The 24,488-nt window shown below is 39.2% G+C and overlaps 1 long non-coding RNA gene across 6 annotated transcripts in view; it reads left to right on the top strand.

The window, feature by feature from the left end:
* Nucleotides 1-24,488, top strand: part of LOC126648605 (uncharacterized) — a 292,288-nt gene that overhangs the window by 194,522 nt on the left and 73,278 nt on the right. For all 6 annotated transcript variants that reach the window (XR_007630844.1, XR_007630840.1, XR_007630843.1 and 3 more), the window contains one exon: nt 3,422-3,470. This is a non-coding gene — a long non-coding RNA (uncharacterized LOC126648605). The remainder of the gene's footprint in view (nt 1-3,421; nt 3,471-24,488) is intronic.

Raw genomic sequence — 24,488 nt, forward strand, 5'->3', positions numbered from 1 at the left:
TAACAGAGTAAGATAAGGGGAGTGCATAACAGGCTCCAACCTTTGTGGTTTGGAGAAAATAGAAAACCATGGGCAAATGTTAACTTTTGGTATAAACTGCTAATGATAATGTTTTGTCATCTGGTTGATAAAAACTACAGGAGGAGACAAGAAAATCCAATTTAACACAAATTCTCTCCACTTCTTTCTTGCTCTGCTTCCCATTTTTCAGTGTTAGAATAGCCACAGTTGCTGTGTATTCTTACGAGAAGGAGAACATAGCAGGCAGGCTACTTGCAGTATGCAGCCATGCAACGTGCTAATGGAATCCCTCCATATCAGCACGTCGTATGTGGGTTTTCACTGCAGTTACGATTTTGGTTTGTGATTATGCTGCGTAGATCTCAGAATACAAGTAAAATTGTACTGGCTGGATGAAAGCTACATGTAGTCATAGCAATGTTTGTTATTATTCCCCTCTCTCTTCTTTCCCTACCAAACCCTGATTGCTTGAAACATTTGCTTCAATTGACAAATTGCAGTTGTAATCACAAAATCTCATTCCTCCTGGCTTTTAAATAATTGCTGTGCCCAAATAATGTTTTTAATTGAGAACAAAGATGCATTGTCCTGCCAGTCAAGCTCCCTTGGCAGAACCAATAGGACTGCAAAGACTTTTTAGTATTTTCAGTCAGTTCGCTATAGGAGGGAACGGAGACGACATTAACCCTGCTCTGGGGAGAGCGGCTGCCGCGTTGGTGGTGGTACCCTGCTCCGGGGAGCAATCCCTCTGCCTGCTTGGCCTGCCCAGCACCCTGCACCTCAGCCCATGGGCTTTCCCTTCCGCAGATCTGTGCAGCCCCAGGCACCAGCCCTGAGCCCAGACCTGGTTTCCAGTGGGCTCAGGGACGGCGGCACGATGGGCAGGCTCTGGCGTGGCTGCAGGAGTGTGGTCTGCCTGATGGGATGGTCATGGGGGCACGGCTCAGTGCACCCGAAGTGCCTGGAATCACAGGGAGTCAGGCGGGGAGGATGCACCCGTGGTGGGGTTTTTTCCTCTTTGTTCTCTCCTTGCTTCTAGACTGTTAACCTGCTGCTAAGGCCGAGTGTGTTCAGCTCAGTGTTTTAAAATGGCAGGTATCCAGAATCTTGGATATATTTCATGACTTCAAAGGCATTTCTGCTCTCCTTCCCAGTCACATCCTTAAGCTCGTGATGACAGCGTTAGGAGTGGGATAGTTAGAGAGGTATAAGGGCAAGGAACTGATCTAGTGCCCGTTGTAGTCAGCAGAGAGAATCCCCCGACTAACATCTCTTTGGATCCCACACTTGTGGCCTGGCTGCTCCAGGATGCCAAAAGTTGCCTCTTCCCCCTTAGATCCCAATGACACCAGCATGACTAGGATTGCCATCTTCTCAAGCAGCTTTGATGTCTTCATCGGAACTCCTCAAAGAAGAAGGCTTACTGAGTAAAAGGCTCAGACGTGCCTTCCTTGTATTCTAAATAAAAAGATGACTGAGGGCTTATTTTGTCCATTTGCAGTCCTTTCTCTTGTTCTTCTCCCCTTCTAGAAATGACTCTTGTGGCTGATCTTGATTATCAATTCATGTCACCATTTCAAGCAGAGGTTCAGTGTGGGCAACTACCTGACTTCTGTTGTATCCCTGTTAAAATACTGCATTAGACATATGTCCAAGATGAAATGAATATACATTCTACACATTAGACACAGTTCTCTTTCGGTAAGGTTGATTTCATCTTCAAACAAAAAAAGGATATTTTTGTCTTTTGTAGAGTGCCGTAGAGTGCTTCAGTCTTTGTTTGACCCATAGGTGTATTTGGTTGGAAAACCTTTAACAAGTTATGTTCAGAGTGTGTCTGTATTTTGAGGAAGACTGATCATTTTTATTTTTAAGTAATTCACAGAAATGAATGTTTTTATTAGCAATGTAAAATTGTAACCACAGATAACAAAAGAATAGAAGTAGGAATATTATGCCTTGTTTGCGTGGATAATAAATATATTTGCAGTGTGAAATTAGGTTATGTTTTTACAACAAGGGGCTTATGGACTGTTGAAATACTCAAAATATTATGAACATTTTTGGGAAGTATGACCCAGTGAACGTCCCCTACATAATTTTAATGCATAATAGATGAGTGAGTGTTTAAATGCCTACCAGGTTTCATATGTGAGGTAACCAAAAAAAAAAAGAAAGGGTGCATTAAAGCAAAGCTTGCTGTTCCCTCTCTGCTGACCTGGAGAGTCCTGCCTGCTGCAGAGGCAGCTCTCTGGAGTGGTGTGAGACAGGGGCACCGGGACACTTCTGTGCCTCGGTGCAACTGCGCATAACAGAGCGGGGAGAGTGATTGGAGGGCAGGAGAGAAGCCAAGGTACTTGTGACTGTACAGATCAGTTGTTGTTCTGCCTGGCAGAGAGGGAGCACAGTGGCTGTTTTGGGATCCCAGGCTGAGGTCTGCTTTGAGGCTTCCTCAGAGTGGGACGAGTTCCTTTCCGCTGCAATCCCGGAGCCCTTGGCAGTGTGTGATGAAGTTCCATGGGCAGAGCACTGGGAGAGGACTCAGTCCTGGGAAGGATCCGCTGTGGCTTCATGAGTTACCACAAAATTTAAGTCCTGGGTTATAAACAGAAAGGAGACAGGTGAATGGGAGTTCTTAGATACATAACAATATGGAGGTCTTTCTTTCAAGCACAGTAATGGACAAGCAGATTAAATTATACTCAAGTCATTATTTGGGGGTTTTAAAGTTCCCTGCACATTATGCAGGTCAGCATAGCAAATTATCTTAAAACACAGTCTGCAAAATTTTGGACTTTATGTCTTACAAATTTGTACATCCTGGTGTCCACTTCTGACAAGTCTGTCCCTGGGCATGCCATGTCTTCCAAAGGCTGAGAATTGCAAATGTTTGACCTTTCCCTTCCACTGCAACGCACAACGTTGTGCATGTCAACATTACAGCCTTCCAAAACATAGGAAGAATGTTGTGAAGAAGAAAAGGGTTTCACAAACATCTGAAACTTTTTTTTTCATTGTCAGAAATGAGGAACGGTGATGTAAAAAATCTGTTATGTTTGGGTGGAGCAATGGAGAGTAGGGGAGGAAGGTTTAAGTTTAAGAAACACAACCTAGTTGTGTAACTCACAGTGTTTGCAACCTATGAAAATACTGATGATGGAATCGAAATAGGGTCAGGCTGGCAGATCACAGTTGAAATTTGTAATCTCAGAGCATGGCTGAAGCAGCAGAATATTTGGATAAAATACTGCTGGGTTAATATTAGGAAAGAAACAAATACTGGAAAGGAATTCCAAAGTGCTTACAAGGTATCTCATTTAGGGGCATACATGAGTTTGCTAAATTCCAATTCCCAGACTGGTAATAATGATTGTTAATTTATATCTTTTATGACTTTCAGAGCAAGAGAAGCCAACTTCAGGAGAAGGCATATTGTGATACCCTCACTGGTAAGTACCCTAACTGCAATCAAGTTTATTACATTTTTGTAGAGTGGAGGCCTTTTCAAGACCACACTTGATGCAGCTTAGTCACAGAACAGCTTCAGATGACGTTCTGGAACAATGGGGTAGTAATGTGATACAGTCTACAATGAAAATCAGTGTAAAGCACAGGTGGTTGCTGGTATTTGTGTGGCCAGATATAAAACCTTCACTATGGGTACAAGCTACTGCTTTCCCACTTGAGGAAAGTATAATTAAAAGTGGTTTCCAGATGTGCTGGCATGCATCTGCCCTTTCTTAAAAGTGAATTTGGCAAATGCACGCTGAGCTGTGTTGCATTCGTCATTATAAAGCTGTTGATGGTTTTTCAGGTGATAAAAAGGGTTGAAAGCATCAACACCCCCACTATAAAACTGAGGTGTCTGCAGACAACAGACAGTAGCGTTTTATGGTCACATTGTGTTTTTGGGATTTAGGTGAGTAGTTCATAGCTGAACTGTAGCAAATACGTAAAATCTATCTGGACAAAAATTAGCATTCATTTCATGAAAACATGAGACATCATCCCTTTGCTAGTAAGTTCATTTTTTACTGGGAAGAAATAGCAAATTTTGGGGGTTTTGTTTGTTTGTTTTCAGTACAGTGAAATAAATTATAGTGTAATAAATTAGATTTCAGTTCCATTTTCAAGATGTTTAAATAGTTAGAAAATAAGAAAAATATAATGTGCTGAAAATTGACCTTTAATTTGTCTCCACACAAACAAGCAGAAGAAACTCTACTTATAGACTTACACGATGCATCCGTAGTTGAACTATCTGAAAGAAAGTAAATCAGGACAAAATTCAGAAAAGGTACTAGGTTTTAAAATATTTTTGAGAGGAGATTGCAGATCTTATGTTTTAGCTAAATAAACAAAATATTTGTCTTAATATCTAGTTGACTTTGTTAAATGGAAATGTTGTCATTAAAATAAAATCCCAGTTTCAGAAGAAAGTTTTTGCAGTTCCAAAAGCTTTAATTACTGCTACTGCTTGGAACAAGCACAAGGGAAGAATGTTGTGACTGCCATCTTCTTACTAACTTTTCTTCTAGCACTGCACCTTTGATACTGCACCTGATACCTATGTCTTTGAGTTCATTTTGAAAAAAATGAAAGCTGGGACCTACTAGCTTAAAGGTCTCAGACTATTAACCAGGCTGCTAAATACTAAGAGAAGATGTTTTAGGATACTGTGTGTAATAGTGCCTGGCCTTTGCATATATTTCCTTTACTTACTTCAGCAGATGTGACTTGTAGGATTCTTTGTCAAGTGAGAGTCCAACGCTTAGCATTTTATTTTAGGGAAATACTAACACTGAGAAAATCAAAAGTTTTTGGGATGTCCAACATAGTTGGACTCTTTTGTGTAGAAGTTGTTTTTTTCATTTAAATATTTCTTTCTTGACTAAGCAGAATTGTTCTGAAGTGTGTAAATATTGGAATACTTCGCAGAAGATCGAGTTAGTCAGAAAAGCAGTGGCTGAGATGAAGTAATTTTGAATATAAAGCTTAACATGTTGACCGTACCTAAATTTTTGGATTAGCTTCTCTGTCTGAAACACTGCACGTTGTTACAAAGGTGTTGATGGATTCAGTGAGGGATTCAAAAGGCAACCTTTGTAGGAAAGATGGCAAACCCTCCTGTATGTTTCTTTTTTCTGTAACAACATATTAACTCGGTGTGGTCCTGGTGCTGGTAAACGAGGGTGTTCTGGATTGAACATTTTCATGTCTCTCAGACAAAGGGTCCAGACCAGCACACTGCATCTGCTCTGTGCCTGGAGCATCTTGACGATGCAAACAAATGGATGATAATCAATAAGAAGGATATTAATAAGTTCATAATGAAAATGCTGATTTCAGCAATATTGGCTGCTAGTACAGCTGACATTTTTTTTTCATCTCCCTGATATTGTAATGGCTATGGTATATTATAAATATTCTATCTTGACATAAAGACTTCAAATTTGTGCTTCCAGTGACTATTTTACAAGGATGCACATACCTTTAGTATTAATCACATTTAAATCACTCTTTGCCCAGGATTTTAGCACCAAACTCTTATAAGTGTGGGTATTTTTCTGGCAAAAATGTCATTTGACACCAAACTTAAAAATTACTACAAAAATACAGACATTCAGATGTGAAACTGTGCAAAATGAACACTACCTAGGCACTTAAAGTTTGATGGCAGTTAAGACTTGTCAATGGTCAATCCTCTGAACTGGCTACTCACGTCAGAGACCAGCCCTGGCCAGACCCACAGCCTTGCTCACAGTTTGTACAGATCCATTTGTACAAAGGGTCGGTTTCCACAGAAGCTCAAATGGGTTAAACACAATAAGTAGCTTCCAGATACCTATTCTTCACCTTGAATTAAGAACTTCTGGCTGTGGCTTCACAATTAGTTGCTATAAGAATATAGTTTATAGCGTTAGAAATCATTGTCTAAGGCCTTGGGAAGAGTAAGCTACTGAAAAAGGAGAAATCTTTAATATTAAGACTATTTTTTAAAATTTATATCCCTGAAGATGATACAATTTATTTTATAAATAAAGGTTGGGGTAAGGTGAATCAGATCAAGTGAAATGTATCAGTAGCTTTGAAATATTTCATTTTGGTTTGTTTTTCTACATATCTGCATTAGTCTTTAGGGAATGAAACCCAAAAGGATAGTTTTGAACTTTAAACCAGAACCTTTTCACCTTGAAAATATCTAAATAGAATATTTGAGTAATTTTAAAATAGTCTCTGCCTTTTTAAATGACAAATGAATTGGCACATTTCCTTGCAAGTAACTTTGTTTTTAATGAGCTGGCCTTTTTTTTTTGAGGCAAATATGTCAAATATTTCCTACTAACTGTATCATGTGACAAGCATATATTTTGCACTCCTTTAATCATTGTGCTTGTGGTTTTGTGCAAAGTGAAACATTAACAAATTATCCATTTAAGCCATGAGTTTTCAGGTTCATTCTTTGAGAGAATGAAGTAGGTGATAGCAGAAATATATGGAAAATCTAATTTGAAGGTTTTGGCTGTGGATAAGCCTCATATACTCATGTAAATAAGGCCACTGAAACCACCAAAAGGTGTGTGCTTAGTGATTTACTCAAGGCCAGTGTATGTTACAGTGTTATAAATATATTACATGAGACCTGCACACACGTCATTACACCACAAATAATCTTGAATACAGCCATGCAGAAAATGCTGCCCTGAGCTTTCATCTCCTCTGGGTTTTTCCCCAGCAGCTGGGAAACCTGTGCAGGACATGTCTGTAGCCAAAGCAGCATGACTAGCAGCAGGACAGAGTCCTTGGGAAACCAAAGGTGGCCTCGAAGGAGTCTCCATATCCCACTGTCCAGCTGTGTGACTCTGGTTCACTTGCCTTCTCCCAGCATCAACCCTCCATTTAACTGGGCTGAAATCCCTTGGTATTTTGCTGTTTCCTAATGTCATCCTGTTGAAATGTTTCGGTGATGTTTAAGGGAGGCTTAAAGACACAGCTCTTAATAGGGTTGTCATTCAAACTGATAATACCCTTGCTTTTTAAGGTTCTTATGAAGGAATATCTGCTTTCAGCAAGAAATGTGAGCAGTGTGCCTTCTATTCTTGTGCAGGGTCATCAGTTGTGGCACTAGGACTGAAGAAAAATATATCCTTTCTTCACCTGTCTTGCATGACCATTTCTATTGTTTGCCAATCAAGAGCTTCAGGGTTGAGATTCTAAATATTATCTTAATTTTTATGTGATGCAGTACAGTTAGAACAGGCTTCCAAGTTCAGATGATTGAAGGGACATCATAGATCTCTGAGAGAAGAGCTTTGGTTATTTAGGAACAGGACATGAGTTTCTCTGTTGGTAGTTCAGTTAAAATGTGTGTCTGTGCGGAGACTGCAGTTGCTGTTGACAGACACTCCCTGCTTCGTTGTGGCTGTGTTGGTAGTCTGGAGCCTGATATCCCATTTTGGGCATTATTCACCAAGAAGGAGGTAGAGTGATGATAATCAGAGATCTTGAAGGCCTAATTTACAAGGAGTGTTTGAATGGAGTAATTAGCCAGGTATCTTAGGAAGGACAAGAATAACTTGTGCTGCTTTTGTGGAAACATTGTGGACTAGAGGATCCCTTGTGTTCTGTTCAGTCTGCCTTTCCTTTCTCTCCATGATTCCCCACATTGTCCTATTACTTCACCCAGCCCACCCCAACAGATTCAGTTTTCTAACATTTCAGGGGGAATTTATGCACAGTGATTTTTGTTGTTAAACTTGTAAAGAGTTGGTCAGAAAAAAAATTTCTTTCATTACGATAACATCTCATGTCTGGCAAACTGATTTGTATGACAAGACCTACTTTAGTGGATGGCATTTGGTAAAAGAAGTCTCTTCAGCTTTTGTCATTGCTCCTAGTTTGAGTTGTATTTCCTAGTGCACTGTCTGAATACCTGCACTGCTTTCTGAAATAACAAGGAACAACCTTCCTGGAGCTCTTGGTCCAGGAGCAGATTCTCTGTGCTCCATTTTTCTCCATCCTTTGTTCCCACAGGCATCTGAAATGCGCTGCTGAAAATGCAGGGGGAAAGTCCCACTTCAGAAAAGCTTAAAAAAAGGGGAGTGCTTACTAGGAAATTGTGGATAGGTGGGAAAAAAAAAAAAAAAGAAAAACAACTCAAAACCTGAAAACCAAAACCCAAACAAGTTATACGTATTTCAGCTTCAGCATGGCAGCTTCCTAAATGCCTAAGAAAGTGCCTATGGGAAGATCCTGTACTTACAAAATAGCTGAAGATAAATTGAGATTTGAAACACTGTGGTAATTTTGTTTGGATTTTACTTTAGCCTTTTCTTACCACTAAATGAAACAGACATGTACAATGCTGAGAATGTGTGTCTAATGCTAAACAAATCCTTTTGTACATAAAAGATGAGTACATGGAGTCTGTGTTTTGCCAATGGATTCAGTAACATACTATGAATAAGCTTTGAGAACAGGCAAATGACAAACCCTTGATAAAAAATTGGTAAGCTGCAAAGTTGTCTTGTGTTACTTAAAGCTGCAGTGGGCTATTGTACTTCTTTAAAATATGGGGGATATTGAACATTGAGAAATGCATCAAATGCCATCAAAGTTACACAGGTAAATAGGTAATTTTTTGTCAGAAGTGTTGGACGTAATGTTCAGATTTTCTCTTTTGACATGAACTGGGGAGTTTGTAGGGCAGAATGTGCCTCATAACATGGTGAATAACACCTGTTTCTCCTGAGCAACCAGGTATCTTACTCATTAAGTGCTGACTGTTTGCCTCTGTGCTCTACAAAGCAAATTTACAGCCCTTGTCTGCCAGGAAACCCTCCAACTGGAAAGCAAACATAGGATGAGGACAAAATACACTGGGACATCCAAACCAAGTCTGTTAGAGCAAATAAAAAACAGCAGCAAAAATAGGTGGAGTAAGGGAGCAGAAGGTGCATTGGAGATGTGTGTTGTGTTGGAAGAAAATTAAGAAAACTCCAATTTGTGGTGTTTTGAATACAAGTGAAAAAAACTGAAAAAAAAAGAAAGTCCAACTCTGTGAAGCACAGGAAAGAAGGTGGTAAGGTAAACCAAGAATATAATTCACGGTAGAGTAAAGACCACCTGGTCTAAAAATATAGCAAGATTGTGGGCAAGGCAAGGATTCTAGAAAGCAAATTTAGGTAGAAGCAGGTTTGCATATTATTTCCAAAAATACTAAGAACTGTGAGGTTGCTGAGTAGAAGGTGTACATAAAAATCTATGTGTGCACTGAAAACTAGTGCTTTCAAAGGCAAATGAAACTCTTTGCAGTTAAAGACAGATATAGATAACATTAAAAGATGACCAACTGATCACCATGGTTTCGAGTTCATAGCTGGAGTTAAGTTTGGTAAAATTCATCTCAATGCAAATTTAAATTAGTACCACAGTATGTCAAGAAGGATCTTGGAAAAGAGGTTTTCTAGTCAGTGCCTGCTGAATTTTAAGTAGTGTAGTCCACTTGAGTGGTGTGGACTTTGAAAACTCATTTTTCTCTTTATCTTCTCAGGTAAAAAATTTTCTGTTCCCTTGGGTTTCATTAAAAACAAACAAACAAAAAACCCCCAAATCAAACCAAAAGAACCAAACAAACAAAGAAGGAAAAAGAATAAAGAAAAAATTCCCAAACCACAAATCATTGCATGCATTAGAATTTTCATGTACAAGACAAACTTCTCTCTCTGAAATATTTCTCCCATCCACTTTTAAGTTGTAGACGAGAGCATAGTTGCCTGTTTCCTTCCATAAAATGTTTGATTCTTCTGAGTTTTTCCAGCGTTTCACTGCTGAATTTAAGACGAGGGGTTTTTTGGGTGTTTTGGACAACAAATTTGATGTTGTCTGCACAGTAATCTTTTCTAGTGTGTGGTTGATCTGATGAGGTGCTGAGAACTTCTATTTGAACACCTCAAAGATGACAAATGAGGTCAAAATAATGATATGGCCAGTGTAGGAATGAGGCAGTATCCGGTCTTTTTGCTGCCCTTCAGTGGTGGGCTTGTATTTCACTTAAAGTATTATTCATCTTTTGAGCACTAAACAACTGCTTTTTTTTTTTTTTTTAGATTCCTTTTAAAAATTAAGAAACTGTTGAGAAGAATTGTTATTGCCAAAAAAAAAAAAAAAAAAAGTCCTACAGAGAATTAGTATCAAAGTAATCAGAACTTAGAAATCTGAGCTTGCAATGGGAATTGAAGGAAACTCCACAAGGGTATCTCTACAATGGATGTCAGACTTGTGATGACATTGTAGAAATCCAGGAGCAGAAAAGGAAACAAATAGGGGTCTGTTGTGACCCGAAGTTATGAGAAAGGGAGGAGGAAGGGACACCACAAGGAGGTGGATAATCCTGGATAAGATTTCAAAGTTTTCAGAGCATGCCCAAGTCAAATGTCTGTGGTCCCTGACATTTTGCCTGTTATAAACCAGTGCAACGTTCCATCTGAGAGGAGTATGTTGAAAAATCTGTCTTAAAATGAAATAATTTGTTAGAGTGTGTTCCTGAGTAATGAACCAGTAAGCAGTGAGGAATCTATGACACAGTCTAGAAAGTGATTATGGCAGCATGGGAGACTGATGATGTACAGCCTCAGACCACAACAACTGGCGAATGAAATTAGAAAGGAGACTGCTGCTCTACTCCATCTGTGAGGTGGCATTTCTGGAAAACAATGTTTTTGGTGCTAAGAACCCCAAATGTGCTTCTTCCCCCACACCCAAATCTCAAGTTAAACATCAATATTGCTTTCACAGATACAATTTTTAAAATGTCCTGCTGTCATCTCAAAGAACATTCTTCCATTCCAGACCAAAGTCACTTTCTACCTTGTGCCTCATTACCCATGTTGTGTATAACTGAGAACAGGAAAATAGCTTTCAATGGGAAATATAGGAAATACTTGAAAAAATATTTACAAAACAGAAGGGGAGACATCAGACCCATTATCCCAGAATTACAGCACTAATTCAGCAGTTTTCTGTTTATTTTCTACTCGTGTACATTCATTTCTGTTTTTCTTCTTGATAACTATACATTCCCAAAGTCTCACAGTTAAAACAGGAAAACAAACTCTGAATTTTTTTGTTCTGTTGATTCTGTAACAACTGTTCTCTCAGCAGTTTAATGTGATGTCACAATAGTTAGCAAAATGGGCTATATAAAATTGCGTGCACCATGCCCTGGTGGAAAACATACCAGAATAAAGTCAAAAGAATTTATTTCCAATGCGTTACTTGGGAACTTAGAAAGGAATAGTGGTCATGTTATATAGACATGTTTCCATCAATTTGGGTTCACTGACAGTAGAACACTTCAGTCTTTACCTCTGAGAGCACAAAAGTGATGTCAGAGTGACTTTCACCATCTTACTAACAGCAGGCAAGCAGAAATTCTAATTGAATTTTGGATAGAATTCAGTCTGAAATTAAGAATTCAGTTTTGAAATAAAAGTTTTCTGTGTATGGTTCCCATGTTTTTTTCATGAGATTTTTTTTTTCTGTTTTCCTCTGTCATTTACTAGTTCAGCTGCTGTACTCTCTTTTATGTTTTTCTTTAAAGCTCTTTCTCCAAAAGGACAGTGCACTTGAAATTCAGCAATATAGGCCTGTCACACTAGAAATCTACTGAGGTATCTGTTGAGGTATCACACCTGGGTTACTTCCATTGGCCACATCTTCGTTTTGAAATCCAGTCAGGAAGTTGCTTTTCTGGATTTTGAAACTCTCCACTGCTCACTGTAATACCACTTTGAGGCATCTCAGTTTTGTCCCAGAGTTGCTGCTACTTTCATCTTATTCAGTTCTTCTCAACCCCTTCCTATTGTTCATTCCCAGTGGTGCTCCTGTCTCTTTTTCCTTCTTGGAAACAGAGGGTAACCTTTGCATCACCCATTCACTGGGCACTCCTCTCTTTGTTTACTGATCTTTGATTGTTGCTTTTGCAAAGCTTTTGCTAATACTGGTTTTGAGGCATAGCTTTGGTTTTTCTGTTTAAAAAAAAAAAAAAAAAAAAGAAGTGGCATCCTGTCATAAGGTTCTTTTGCTCAGTTAAGTTATTTCAAGTTCATATTTATGCAGGTAATTAAATGAGATCCTTGCCAATTTTTCTTACAGTGCAGTGCTTTAGCTCAGCTGGGTATGCCTTTACCCATGTAGCACAGTATTTTTTAACAGTTTGAGTTAATTCCTTACTTGTATAGTTCAGTTATAGCTTTTGAAGAATTTCCTGAGGTTTCTAGATTAAAAAGTCTACTTACTGTGCCCTCAGTGGAGGCAGGCAGAAGTAGAAATTAATAATCACTCATTACAATCCTTTATTTTGTGATATGGTTCTCGGGCACCCATTCTTGGAGAGTTTGGGAAACATTTCCATAATCTGATGTTAAAAGACAGCTCAGAGAAAGAGACAATTGGAATTTGCCTTTGGAAGACCCCCTCTGCCCATTGATGGGCATGGAACTGTGCCTTCTTAAATGAGGTAAGTTAGGTACCAGAAGCTGAGCTGTAGAAAAATTACTGCCCTTGGTTTTGAGCTCTTGTAATGTGTGTTATTAAGCTTGGGGAGGATACTCATAACTAGCCTGAAGCAAATTTCCAAATTCTCACCTCTCTCTCTTCTCCAAGAGTTGCAGTAGTGCATAGTCTTCTCATGCTTTGAAATTTGCATTGCTTTTTAATTATGGAGAGTGCTGCGTGACTCCAAACAATGATCCTTCTCCTGTATTTTAAACTGGAAGGAACAAGTTCTGTGTCACAGAGAACATATTGCATGATGATATTTGCTGAAAGTTTGTACATTGCAAAATTCTCATTTATGTATTTCGACACATATTTTAGTCAGTTTTATTCCTGGAGACCAACTCTGAAGTCATTACAGCTTTTATTATAATCGAAGAAAATGTCAATATTGCATCTGAAAGATGAGTATAAATATAGAAGTTGGCTTATGCCTTTACACATACAGTGCTCGTCATAAGGATGCAAAAGCTGCCATTTTTTGTTTTTCAAAAAATAAGCCAAGCATATAAAATGAGAGTTGAAAAGGAGACTGTACTGAAAGGATTACCCTTTGCTCTTCACACAGTACTTAAGAGTTCATTCCTGTTTTTTTTTCTGCTCATTATGAATACACAAATGGCATCCTGCAAAACCTACTGTAATGCATTTTTTTCTAAATGCCAGTCAGATAAAATATGAAGAGCTCTCCTACATATCAGAGGATAGAACTGGATGTGAAAAGTAGACATGGTCTGAAATGCCCTAGTGTAGTTTAGGAATAGCATTTCACAGCCAGTTGGCCACACCAGGAACTGTGAGCACAGGTATTTTCGGTATCTTTAGGCAGCTTCTCTCTCTAGGCACAATGATTCTCTCTGTTTCTTTGAAAGCAGCTGTCGTATTACTTGAAAAAAATTATCAAGTATTTCATTACTGTGATGTGAAAAATTTACTTAAAGAAGCAATTTTTCTCTGCAGGTATAAGGTGAAGCCAAAAAAACCTCTGACAGGTGCATGTTGGGGTGAATAACAATTGTAAAATGACAAAGCAAACCACATAAAAATGTGGAAGCGGCAGATAAACTATATTTTGGAAAATTATTGGGCCAGTGAGGTCTGGAAATATATTGTTTCAGTGGTGTTTCCTTGATTTTATCTCATAAAACTGAAGTGTTTCTGACTTAGTTTAAAATAATGGATACTCCGAACTTATTATATGGACTCTCAGAAGTCAAATCAGCACACATTTTGGGAACTGGATTTTTACATTACAATGTCATGCTCTGTAAGATGACTTTCAGGTTGTGCAGTGCTTATACTCACAGGTACAGGTACTGTGTGACAGGGCAGTAGATAGAGCTTGTAGCTGTACTAAGTTCCAATAAATCCTGTAGCAATAATGAAAGCTGATCTGCTTTTTCATGGCTAAACATGGTTCTGGGATTTCAGTATGTTGTGAAGCATTGGCTTCACAAGCAGCCATGTGTTTTTAATTCAGCAGTTTTAATTACAGGAAATTTAATGATAATGAATAGTAACAAAAAAAATATAAAGGAAGAAAAGACAAAAGGGAACTTAGTTTCCATCCAAAGGAAAGAAGTATTTTGGTAATAAACTGGTGCCTTTACATCGGAAAATTCATTTGTTGTACTTAGAGCATATATGCTAAGTGTTAGCAGTACTCCTTTGTTTTTCGCTTTCCTTTTCATTTCTTCTTTGGTTTTCTTTTTATGGCTACAAATATCTATTTAATAATTGGAAAAACATTATGGTAACATGTGATCCTAAACAGGAAGGCAGCTGGTGTCTTAGGAGTTTGGAAATAGGATATCAGATTTTGTCACTGCTATAAAGTCAGTAATAAACTTAGGCAAAATTTTGGCCAAGCTGAACAAGTGTTTTGCCATTGACTTCAACAGAGTCAAAATTTCATTGCTGGGGGTGATAAGTAATATCCTGAGTCAGAATCTGTGGCAGGCAGAGCAAAGCTGCCTGTTTGGCTTGTCTTGGCCGAGGCCTGGAGCTCCCTCCTTTCTGCTCCGTTGCCCGTGCTTGGACTGAGATGTTCGTAGTCCCTGTACCTGAATCGCAGAGGGATCCAACCTCTGCAGCTTGTACCTTGCCCAGTAGACTATCTGGTGATGGAACAGGCAGAAAGGTATGTAGTGTTTTGTTTGGTTGGTTTGCTTTTGTTTTCCAGAAGTGCTGTAAAAGCAGTTTGGGGGATTTGCTGTTGCTGTGTTCTCCCTGTTTAAGGTGTAGTAAATAAGTCTTCAGTTCTCCCAGTTTTGCAAGGCATCAAAGAATGAAATAACTAAGAAAGAAGTGTTCAGCAATTGGCACCAAATTAAGCGTAAGGATGATAAAGTGTAGCATCATAAGCCTGGAAAGCTGGCCAGTTAAAATACCAAATGATCCAATTACAAACAAAAGACAAATTCGTACGATTGTTGGGGAACTATTGAGGTCGTTTATTCGTGGTGATTCACTGAGTGAAGGAGTTTGGCCAAGAGCAGCAGCAGCTTACATTAGATTTCAGTCAGACTTATTTTTGATATAGAGTATAATCAATTAACTATAGTTATATCAAATGTTACAGCTAATTAATTAGCTTTACCTAACTCTGTTAGTAAATTTATTTATGGGTTGCAACATGCAACATCCTATCAGTTAGGATAATAATAAAAAGCCGAGCTCCTAGTGATGCAGCAGCTTGTCTGGTAGCCACCTTTTTTGACATATGGAATCAATCAAATTTCAAAAATACAAATTTTCAAAAGGCTGCAAATTCGACATAATGCCTGACAGTCCCGTTCTTAATTTTCCACACCTTTATTAAAAACATCTATTGAATTAATTTTGAAATTGAAACTTTCTTTTAACTTCAGTGTAATTACACATCCAATTTAAGAGGTGTTTCTTCATAACCCTTATTATGAAAAGTTCAGTAGTGACAAAGAAGATGTTGGAAACTTTAAATACAGTCAAATTTTTAAACCTATTTTGTAGTCCACGGTGTTGTTTGAAGAACAAACGAAAACCTAAAGGGTTTGCTTTTCACACCTGAAATGCCTTAGGTTTCAAAGAAATCTCAGTGCTTAATTTCCTTTGAAACTTACAAAAAAAAATCTGGTATTTTTAAACCCTGAGGATCTAAACTGAATTTCACCCAGTCATTTCTGGTTTCTCTGTACATGCTTATGAGCAAAGATCAGGACACTAAGATAATAAGGATTTCTGCCATTTTTCTTTTTAAGTTGTTAGAACATCTTGTTTGCTTATTTTGTTGTTCCTGGTGTCGTGCCCTCAACTGTGTGCTGAAAATTGACTGGAAAGATGGGAAGACGTGTTTGTAAGCTAATGAATTTTGGCCATTTTAGCTTCTTATGTTTAAATACAACACATTATGTGCATCATGTGTATACAGAACTAGTGTGATGCAGTATAGAAGATGGAACTAGGCTCAGTGGTATTCAGTGAAAAGACAATAAGCAATTCTATTTAAAGAAATTGGAAAAAACCCGCAACTTTTACTCTGGGCATGGCCAGCAAGGAAGCAGAATGCTCAGAGAGGCTGTGGATTCTCCATCCTTGGAGATATTTTAAACCCAACTGGACACAGCCCTGAGCAATCTGTTCTGGCTGAGCCTGCTCTGAGCTGGGTTGGCCCAGCAAATCTCCAGAGGTGCCTCCCTGTCTTGGTCTTCTCTGAGAGTCTATACTATGGTCTTGGCCAATGTAGTAACTTAAAAAAATTTAAAAGGGTGATTTTGAACTAATAGTCTTACAGAAACACAAATTAACCAGATTCTGAAATTGTACTACGTGATGTAAAATATATGGCTAATATGTTTTTAGGATATATTCAAAACCAACCTTGAGCTAGAAGCTGGTAACTGTTACTAAACTACAAATCAAAGTATTTTTTTATTGTCGTCATAAACACGAGGATTCTAAAGAGTAAAACCATAGAAGTTGAAAAAACAGCAAAGTCACAATGTTAATACCGTGTTTAAAACCATGTCCTGGAGGCAGACATTAACTAGCTGAAAAGTATGTAAATTAGGAGCTTTTAAAACGCAGAGTTGCACAAATCAGTCATTAAATTGCTGTATGTTGACTTTCCACTCCTTTTTTTTTTTTTTTTTTGTTCTTTACTTCTGTTAAAAGTGAGATCCCCTCGAAGCTGTCCCAATCTTGTAGGAACTGTGCTCTGTCCCTGATTCTGAAAACTCTACAGTGTGCATTTATGTGCATCTTGAACAGCTACAGACTTCCATGGGGTTCAGTGTGCAATATGATGGTGTCGCTAACATATTTATTTCTTGTGCTGTGATGGTGTTCAGAGTCTGAGCCCAGAGCCCCCCACTGTGCTCTCAGCACACAGCACGAGACTCTGCCTGTCCCAGGAGCCTCTCGTCGAGGGCACAATCCAGGTGAACTCTGCAGTAACCTCCACATGTGGTATGAGTGTCCTCAACCTTCCCCCAGCTTTACAAAGGACATTTTGGGAGATATCTTTTCTTGGATTAATTGTAATTTTGTAGGGGCAACATTCTTGAAGGGAGAAGGGACACAAAAGGGAAAAGGGACACAAAAGAGGATAATAAATTAAGGAAATTGAAGTATGACAACATTTGGAGCATCTGAATGAGCAGGTGGAGAAGTGTGTCTGATGTCTAACATTTGGACAGTGTGTTTGCATGCCAAAAACTCTTTTAAAAAAGATTCATTGTTGTTATGTACTTGCATTAGTTGATAATGCAAAAACTCATGACTTTTTTTTTTTTTAAAATTTGTAGGCAGCATATGCCAATAGTTTTGTGAGGAGATCTAGCTTCTAAAATGGTGTCCTTTCACTGCATCATTATCTAATATCCTTTTTCAGTGAACAAAGCAAAAGAACACCCACAAATTTATAACCTAATTTATATACCTTTAAATTAGCATTACATTTTTAGTATGTGTTTGTTTACCTTTGGAAAAAAATTGCCCTTTTTTTTTTTTTTTTTTAATGATAGTTTAAAGCAATAAACCAAAGCTTTGAATAGCATGCATGGACATGCTTTAATATATTCATGAGTGATCAAAATACAGTACAGAAATCACATATGCTGCTCTGCTGCAACTTTCAAGGTTCAATCCATCATTCTGGAACCCAGGGGGCTGAGATTTGACATCCTGCCTAGAAACCATACTTCAGATTGGCTGGAACTGTGCCATCTTATGTTCAGGTTAAAAGAGCAGCTGTAATTTGTCTGGGTAGCACTTTAACTATGCACAGCAAATCGTAAAACCCATTTTCAGTAATAAACTTGAAGATAAAATAGGTCCATTTGCTTCATTTCCTGATCCATGCAAGATTTTCATCATTTTGATACAATACCACTTGGAGTTTGATCTTATAATGGTGTAGATTTCTGTAACAATCTTTCTCAGATTAGCAGTTTTATTTAGCATATATATACTGTATGTAGGAGATTTATTTTTTGGCATTTAGTGGTAGCCTTTTTCTATTGTTCTTTGGAACTGAAAATATGAGAATAATTTCATAGTAGGAGTTAAATTTATATGTGATTGCCACAATAAATAGAACCCAATTGTAGTCTTTTTTTCAATTGTAAATACTCTGTCCTTTTCTTTTTCCCCTTTTATGTCTTAGCATGGCTTGCTTGCAAGGGAGTAGCAAATGCAAGTATTCCCAGCAACTCATTGAAGATATTTTAGGAATATATGTAAATATGAATTTTATTTATGGCTTTGGATTGTAATGATTTTAGATTTCAGCCTTGTGCGTGCCACCCTTGTTTGCAAGCATGACTTTGCTTGAACAGCAAGGTCCAGCTTGGGAGGGCTAGTTTTCTGTGTAAAACACCAAGTGAGCTCCTAGGCTAGACTTTCCACAAGGGAATGTGCCGGTGAGCTCAGCTGTGAGGAGCCTGACCACAGGCAGGCAAACTCACCTGTACATGGACATTGTAGGCGTTGTTTCGGCTCCTGTTCGATGGTGCACAGTTTGGGTTCCGTTATTGTCTTTTTTCTGATACAAGTCAGCAGAAGCTTTGTGTGCCCTTACACTGTAAGAAACAACTTTAAATGTCGTTCTCCTTCAGTAGACAACTAAAGGTTTGACCATTAAATAGATTAGCCAGTCTCCTCTGAATCCTCAGTGCATTTACTTCACAACCTCCCGCCAAGTGCCAGATCGACCGCGTTTCTCTTTCATTTCTCTATTTGCATTTCTGCTCAGACTTCTCTCTTTCAGCTCCACAGACCTCTCCCTTTTTGGTTTTGTTTTCAAGTCTTACAGTTTGCCAAGCCGAAAGGAAAACCCCACATCACTCTTCCAAACCCCTGTCTGTCCCCCATCTCTGAGCTGAGGAGTTACATTCAGGACAGGTCTAGTGTCCCTGAGCACAGGTCTAGTGTCCCTGTGGCTGGCACAAGGGAAGGTTCTTTCTCTTACCCTTTCCTTAATACTGACACTGTTGGCAAGATGCTTGTCTCTGTTGCTGTATTGTTGTAGTTCAGCCTACACTACTGAAAGCACATTCTTTCAAGATGTTAGTTTCCTTTAAATGATTTGGCCCTTTGAAAATGCCTCTGGAATAAGGATTTATGGGAGTATAGTGTACTCGTATTAGACATGTACTTTGCTGGGGTAGCCCAGCCAGGGAAAATAAAATGTGCTTAAGTATATTTCATCTTTCCCCACCATAGTTAAGTGAGAGCAGGCTGCAGGATAGCATTGTGTGTGTTGGTGGCCACACAAGCACTCGGTATTCCCTGGAGACTCGGAGGTACGACAGCTGCATATAAATATGCATAGTTGGAGAGATTCGTGATTGTGCCTCGTTCCAGGGCTGATTGGCTGTGGTGCTGCCTCTGCAAATCAATGAGCGTTTCCCTCATCTATCAGCTGCTCGCTTGCTTGGAAGCAGACAAAATGGTTAAAACACCAACAGCCCACAGAGGGCTCCTGAGTGAGGGAGACTTGTTTGCTACAGCACTCAAAACATTTCCCTGAATCTACAGTAGCTCTCAGTAGATGAATTTAGCACTCAGCAGATTAATTTAGCTCCCAGTGTGCTGGATTTAGAAAGAAAAACTAATATAGATGAATACATTCTGTTCAGCCAGCATATTTTGTTTTGCAACAATACACATGTCTTATTTGAACTGCAATCTGGTTGGAAAGCATTTTGCGAATGGTGCATTGGTCATAAAAATGAGTCATGCTTGCTCATTTTTTAAAAAACTCTCAACTAGTGCAGATTGAGGAAAAAGGTATTGAGCAATTCGCTGGAGAAAGTATTGGAATTTTAGACATCTCTGATGTGCTTTGGGCAGCTTTTTAAGGTAGACTTGGACACTGTGTTGCAAAAAAAAAGTAGCAGCTGCTTTTCCCATTGTTACCTGCATAGCCTAGTATGTGATGTGTGCCACCTTTCTCATGGTGACTTTGCTCATTTGCCTTCTGGATTTACAGGCTGGAAGCTGAAGGTATGCCCAATGACAGTTTGGAAGAGCTTTTGAGGAAGGAAAAACCAGGATACAAAATCCATTGTTTTGTGACTTTAGTATAACCTTTAGCTTCCTTCCTAACCTGGAACATGTCACAGGGAAAGCAGGACTAGATTGCTTATGTATGGTAGCAGTACCTTGCTTATGATAACAGTGATGTTTGTTATTTCAGGAGCTGAGAAACTGAATAAAAAGATAAAGATATAAACTAAGACATAAAAAAACCCCTAGGAGCTGAGGAGATCATTTGAACGGCTTTATTTGAACATAAAATGGTCAAGGAAATGAAAAGAAAAATGCTGTGAATGCTTGAAATGACAAGCTGGCTTTCTAAAGTAGTATCCTCAGTAAATGAGTATCTCATATGAAAAACTAACTCCCAACACATCTTCCAGAGCTGCTGTTGATAAAGTATTTCCACTACCAGCAGCAGAATGATCATTATAAAACATTTTTTCAACAATCTATTTTTTTAAAAAACATTAAAGAATGGGTTGAAGAGCAAATAGCTCCTTTCAATTGAGTTGGTGCCGTACAGTGCAGATCTAATTTACTCAGGAGGATCTCTGCTGCTACAGTGATGAGTGCTTTATAGTAGTGATTCCCAGTCCTATTTAATGAAAGGGCTACTGAACCTTTTGGAGAACAAAAACCAGAGACCTTCCTCTTAGTGATAGTGCAGTGGTTTTCATTTACCAATGGATAAAAATGAAGCAAAACATTGGAAGCTTTTTTTTGAGGTTTGTTTTCCCTGCTTGTTTGTGTACTGGCTTGCATGTGCAGAGATATGCATATGTTTTCTTCTCTCTGTTTTTAAATCCTACAATATTTTTGGAGTTTATCCTGCAATATCTTACAGGCTACCAGCAGCTTTTAGTCAGTATGTTGAGGAGCACTGCTAGGAAGACCACAGAAGGCTGGAGGCCTGGTTCCTATGTTTGCTAGGAGCCTTGCCCATCAAACTGCAAAGCCTTCTGTGCACAGTTGCCCTCTTTCTTCTGGATGGTAAATGTTGCTTTCAGTGAGAGACTGTGAATCATGTGGGATTTTACCAGTTCTCCTGTGTGGAGGATGATGAGGCACAGCGGTGCATCCGGAGGGCACTGCAGAGAGGCAGTGGTGACTCACTGTGCCTTCTGGCTCCTCTTTTCTAGGAGGAGTGGGGATGTGTTATGAGTAAATCCTCCTACTGGAAGAGGAGAGTGAACAACCACTATCCCACATGGACTTGGCGAGGTTGGCCATGGCACGAAGGCAGTGAGGCAGGCACTGTGTTTATTCACTGCCTGGATGCTCAGAAGGGCAGTAGAATGTGGTGCATAGGTATCTGTTAGTACAAATTATACATTCAAAGGTCATGGGAACACCCCTTGCCCACTTCCACATCATGTTTGGTTTCCTTGGCTGGGGGCACAGGTGTCCAGCCCCGAGGAGAGCTGTGAGAAACCTCAGGGGGGCTCACCCTCCTTTTCAAAACTACATTTCAGTTCTGGTCCTGACACACCACAAGCCTTCCCAGCCCTGGGCTCCGCTGAGCTGGGTACCACCCTAACCCCAATTCTATCCCATCCCATCTCAAGGGCTGCCTTCTTGGCCAGCACCAGGGCCTGCAGTGGCCACCGGGGATGGCTGGGCCATTCCTGACCCTGATCACCATCCCCAGCCTGGCCCAGCTCACCTCAGTGGGGGCTGTGGGAAGGGACAGGCTGGAGAGCGATGGCTCCCCACTGCCCTGGCAACCCCATGTCCCTGTCTTTGCTCCTGCAGTCCCCATATCCCCAGTGCAGGGATGCAGAAGATGGTTCGTCGTTACAGTGACATTTGGGCCGTACTGGAAGCAAGGAGAGGTTTCTGCTAACTGAGGTACGGCTATTTATTGGTTCTAGTTTTGAGTAGCACAATCTTTTAATTTCCTTTGCTATGTTAAGGTGGTTTTGTAGGTAAATACAAATCATGGAAAGCTAATGCTGATTCACGAAGATGCAAGCTGTATAGAAGGCCTTTGTGACTGCTGCAAGGTTGAGTACCCTGGAGGATTACCCTCCACAAATATCTTGGGGGGTTTTGGTAGTTAAGCTTTACTTTTGGTAGCCTGAGATTTTGCAGGTGGACCCATGGACCCTATTTGCCATGGGAGGACACCACAGCATCCTACTGCTGTGAATCCTTACCTTCCACATCCTGCTTCATTCATCTCCTCCTCTTCCCTTCAGGGTTTCCTTGTGTTCTTGGCAACAGCTACAGAGGAAATTAAAGGCTTTATTTCCAGACTAGCTTCAGATGTCACAAACATGGAGACCAGTTTCTGAAAATCCAGTTCTAAAAACTTCAGTGTTTATTGTTTTCTGTACTTCCCTGCCAAGACCTTCTCCCTGCTGTGGCAAAATACTGCCATCTGTAAGATATATCAAACTAAATGTTAGCATAGTAGTACTTGAGAATGCCATGTGCTCATTCATAGCCTTGTTATGGGTAAAGATTGTGCCAGACTTCATGGCATGCAGGGCCTTGTTTTGAATGTCTTTTTTTTTTTTTTTCTTGTTGTTGTTTGTTTTATTTTGTTTGTTTTTTGGGGGGAGTGGGGGTGGGGTGGGAGGGATCCCTTTAGATTCAGTATGGCCTAGTTTAAAAGTTCCAACTTCGGACAAATCACTAAGTCGGGGTAATTTCATCTAGATCTACTGTTATCCATAAATGGACATTGTAGCTCACATGTGTGCATGGAAACAAGGGATAACATGTATTGATAGAAGTGATTTGCCTGTACATTTTAATACTATAGCATGTCCCCACCAGGGTAGCAGCAGTGCTCTGATAGCTTCTCATAAAGAATATTTGCTATTATAAATTTTACAGAAGTTAACTAACCTCAGAACATGGTCGTCTTTGATCATTACAATAGTATTTATTCTTTTACACAAAAAAAGTTTCATGATCATATTTAATGAGTTAGGAACAAAATTGGCTATTTCTTCCCAGGAACACAGTTGGCCATTTCTTCCTGTTCCTGTGATATAATTTTAAGCTGCTATTTTCAACATTCTTGATATTGCTTAGTAGGTTATAAATTATGAAGTGAACTAGATAAGAGATGTTCAGATTTCCACCTGAGCACAAACTACACTTTGCTATAGGAAAAGCAATATAGGTGCAATCTAAGTTGCTTAAATGGACTACCCGTCATCAGATGTTCTTTTCATCTTAGCTTGAGAAACTTAGAGAATAAAAAGTAGACTTGGATTGACTTGATCAATTCATGGGATGTGGAAAGTATTCAGTTTGAAGCAGATACCTTGTTTAATAGAGTTGCTGATATTTAGAAAGAATATTTTTTTTTGTTTTGAAATTCATGTAAACTTGGACCTAGAGGTTGTATAGTTTTAGTCCCAGGAAATAAAGATTTTGTTTAATGAGGAACAAAAACTATTTTACTTTCCAAAGTTCTACCTGTTCACTGGGAATAATTTTATTTATGATTTTGTTTGCATTAGGCAAATGATTTGTAAAGAGTGTTTGTCACCTTTGCCTCTTCTTTCCCCTGAACCTGCCCCTCTCTTCAGCAGACTTACCTGTCTGATGCAGGTAATAATTTGTAATAACTTTGTATCTGAGGAGTTGCACTGGCAAAGTCATAGGGGCTACCTCTGGCTGCTATCTTTGTGTAGGCAGTATTTCTTCATGAGATAGTAGAGCTATCTCATTTAAACAGAGTCAAGAACTGTTCAGTCTTCAGTAAAGAAAGCTGATATCATCATCCTGAATAGAACAATGCTTAGAATTTTGACTGTTTTTCCTCCATATTTGAAACTTTGACAAAGGATGCTGAACAGTGTGCTGTGATGGGCCATAATTTCCCAAGGAAAGAAGATGGTACTGAAAATAGCATAGATTTCACTGTTGCTTTGGAATTCTGCACAGAAACCATATGTAACATATTTCTTTCTCTTTCCCTTTCTTCTGTTGTTTTATTTTCTTTAACAGCATCTGGTAATAGCTATAGGCCCATCCATTTTTATATCACAGACTAAAATTAAAAGTGCTGCACACAGTAAAACACGAATGGCTAAACAGTTTCTGGCTAAAGGTGTACACAGGGAAGAAAAGGCACTTCATTTCTTTGTCTTCAAGCCAGCCAAAATAACTCATCTGTGCACAGATCATTCCAAGGGCAGCGAGGGAAAAATTCACATACATAAGATTTGCTGAACCCTTATCATTCAGGAAGTAGGAGGAATAGTCTTTAGATTAGCATTCTAGTCTGGGTTATCAGAGACTTAGCTTTGGTTCCTGAGTTATCGCAGATATCCTGCCATTAAGTAGCATAAGTAGTTTTCCTATGCCTCAGTTCCCCATCAGGTAAAAATAGGGATCTCTTACAGGGCTGTTGGGGGGATAAATACCTA

Source organism: Myiozetetes cayanensis, unplaced genomic scaffold (genome assembly GCF_022539395.1).
Source record: "Myiozetetes cayanensis isolate MyiCay16 unplaced genomic scaffold, myiCay2020 scf5-8, whole genome shotgun sequence".
NCBI lineage: Eukaryota > Metazoa > Chordata > Aves > Passeriformes > Tyrannidae > Myiozetetes > Myiozetetes cayanensis.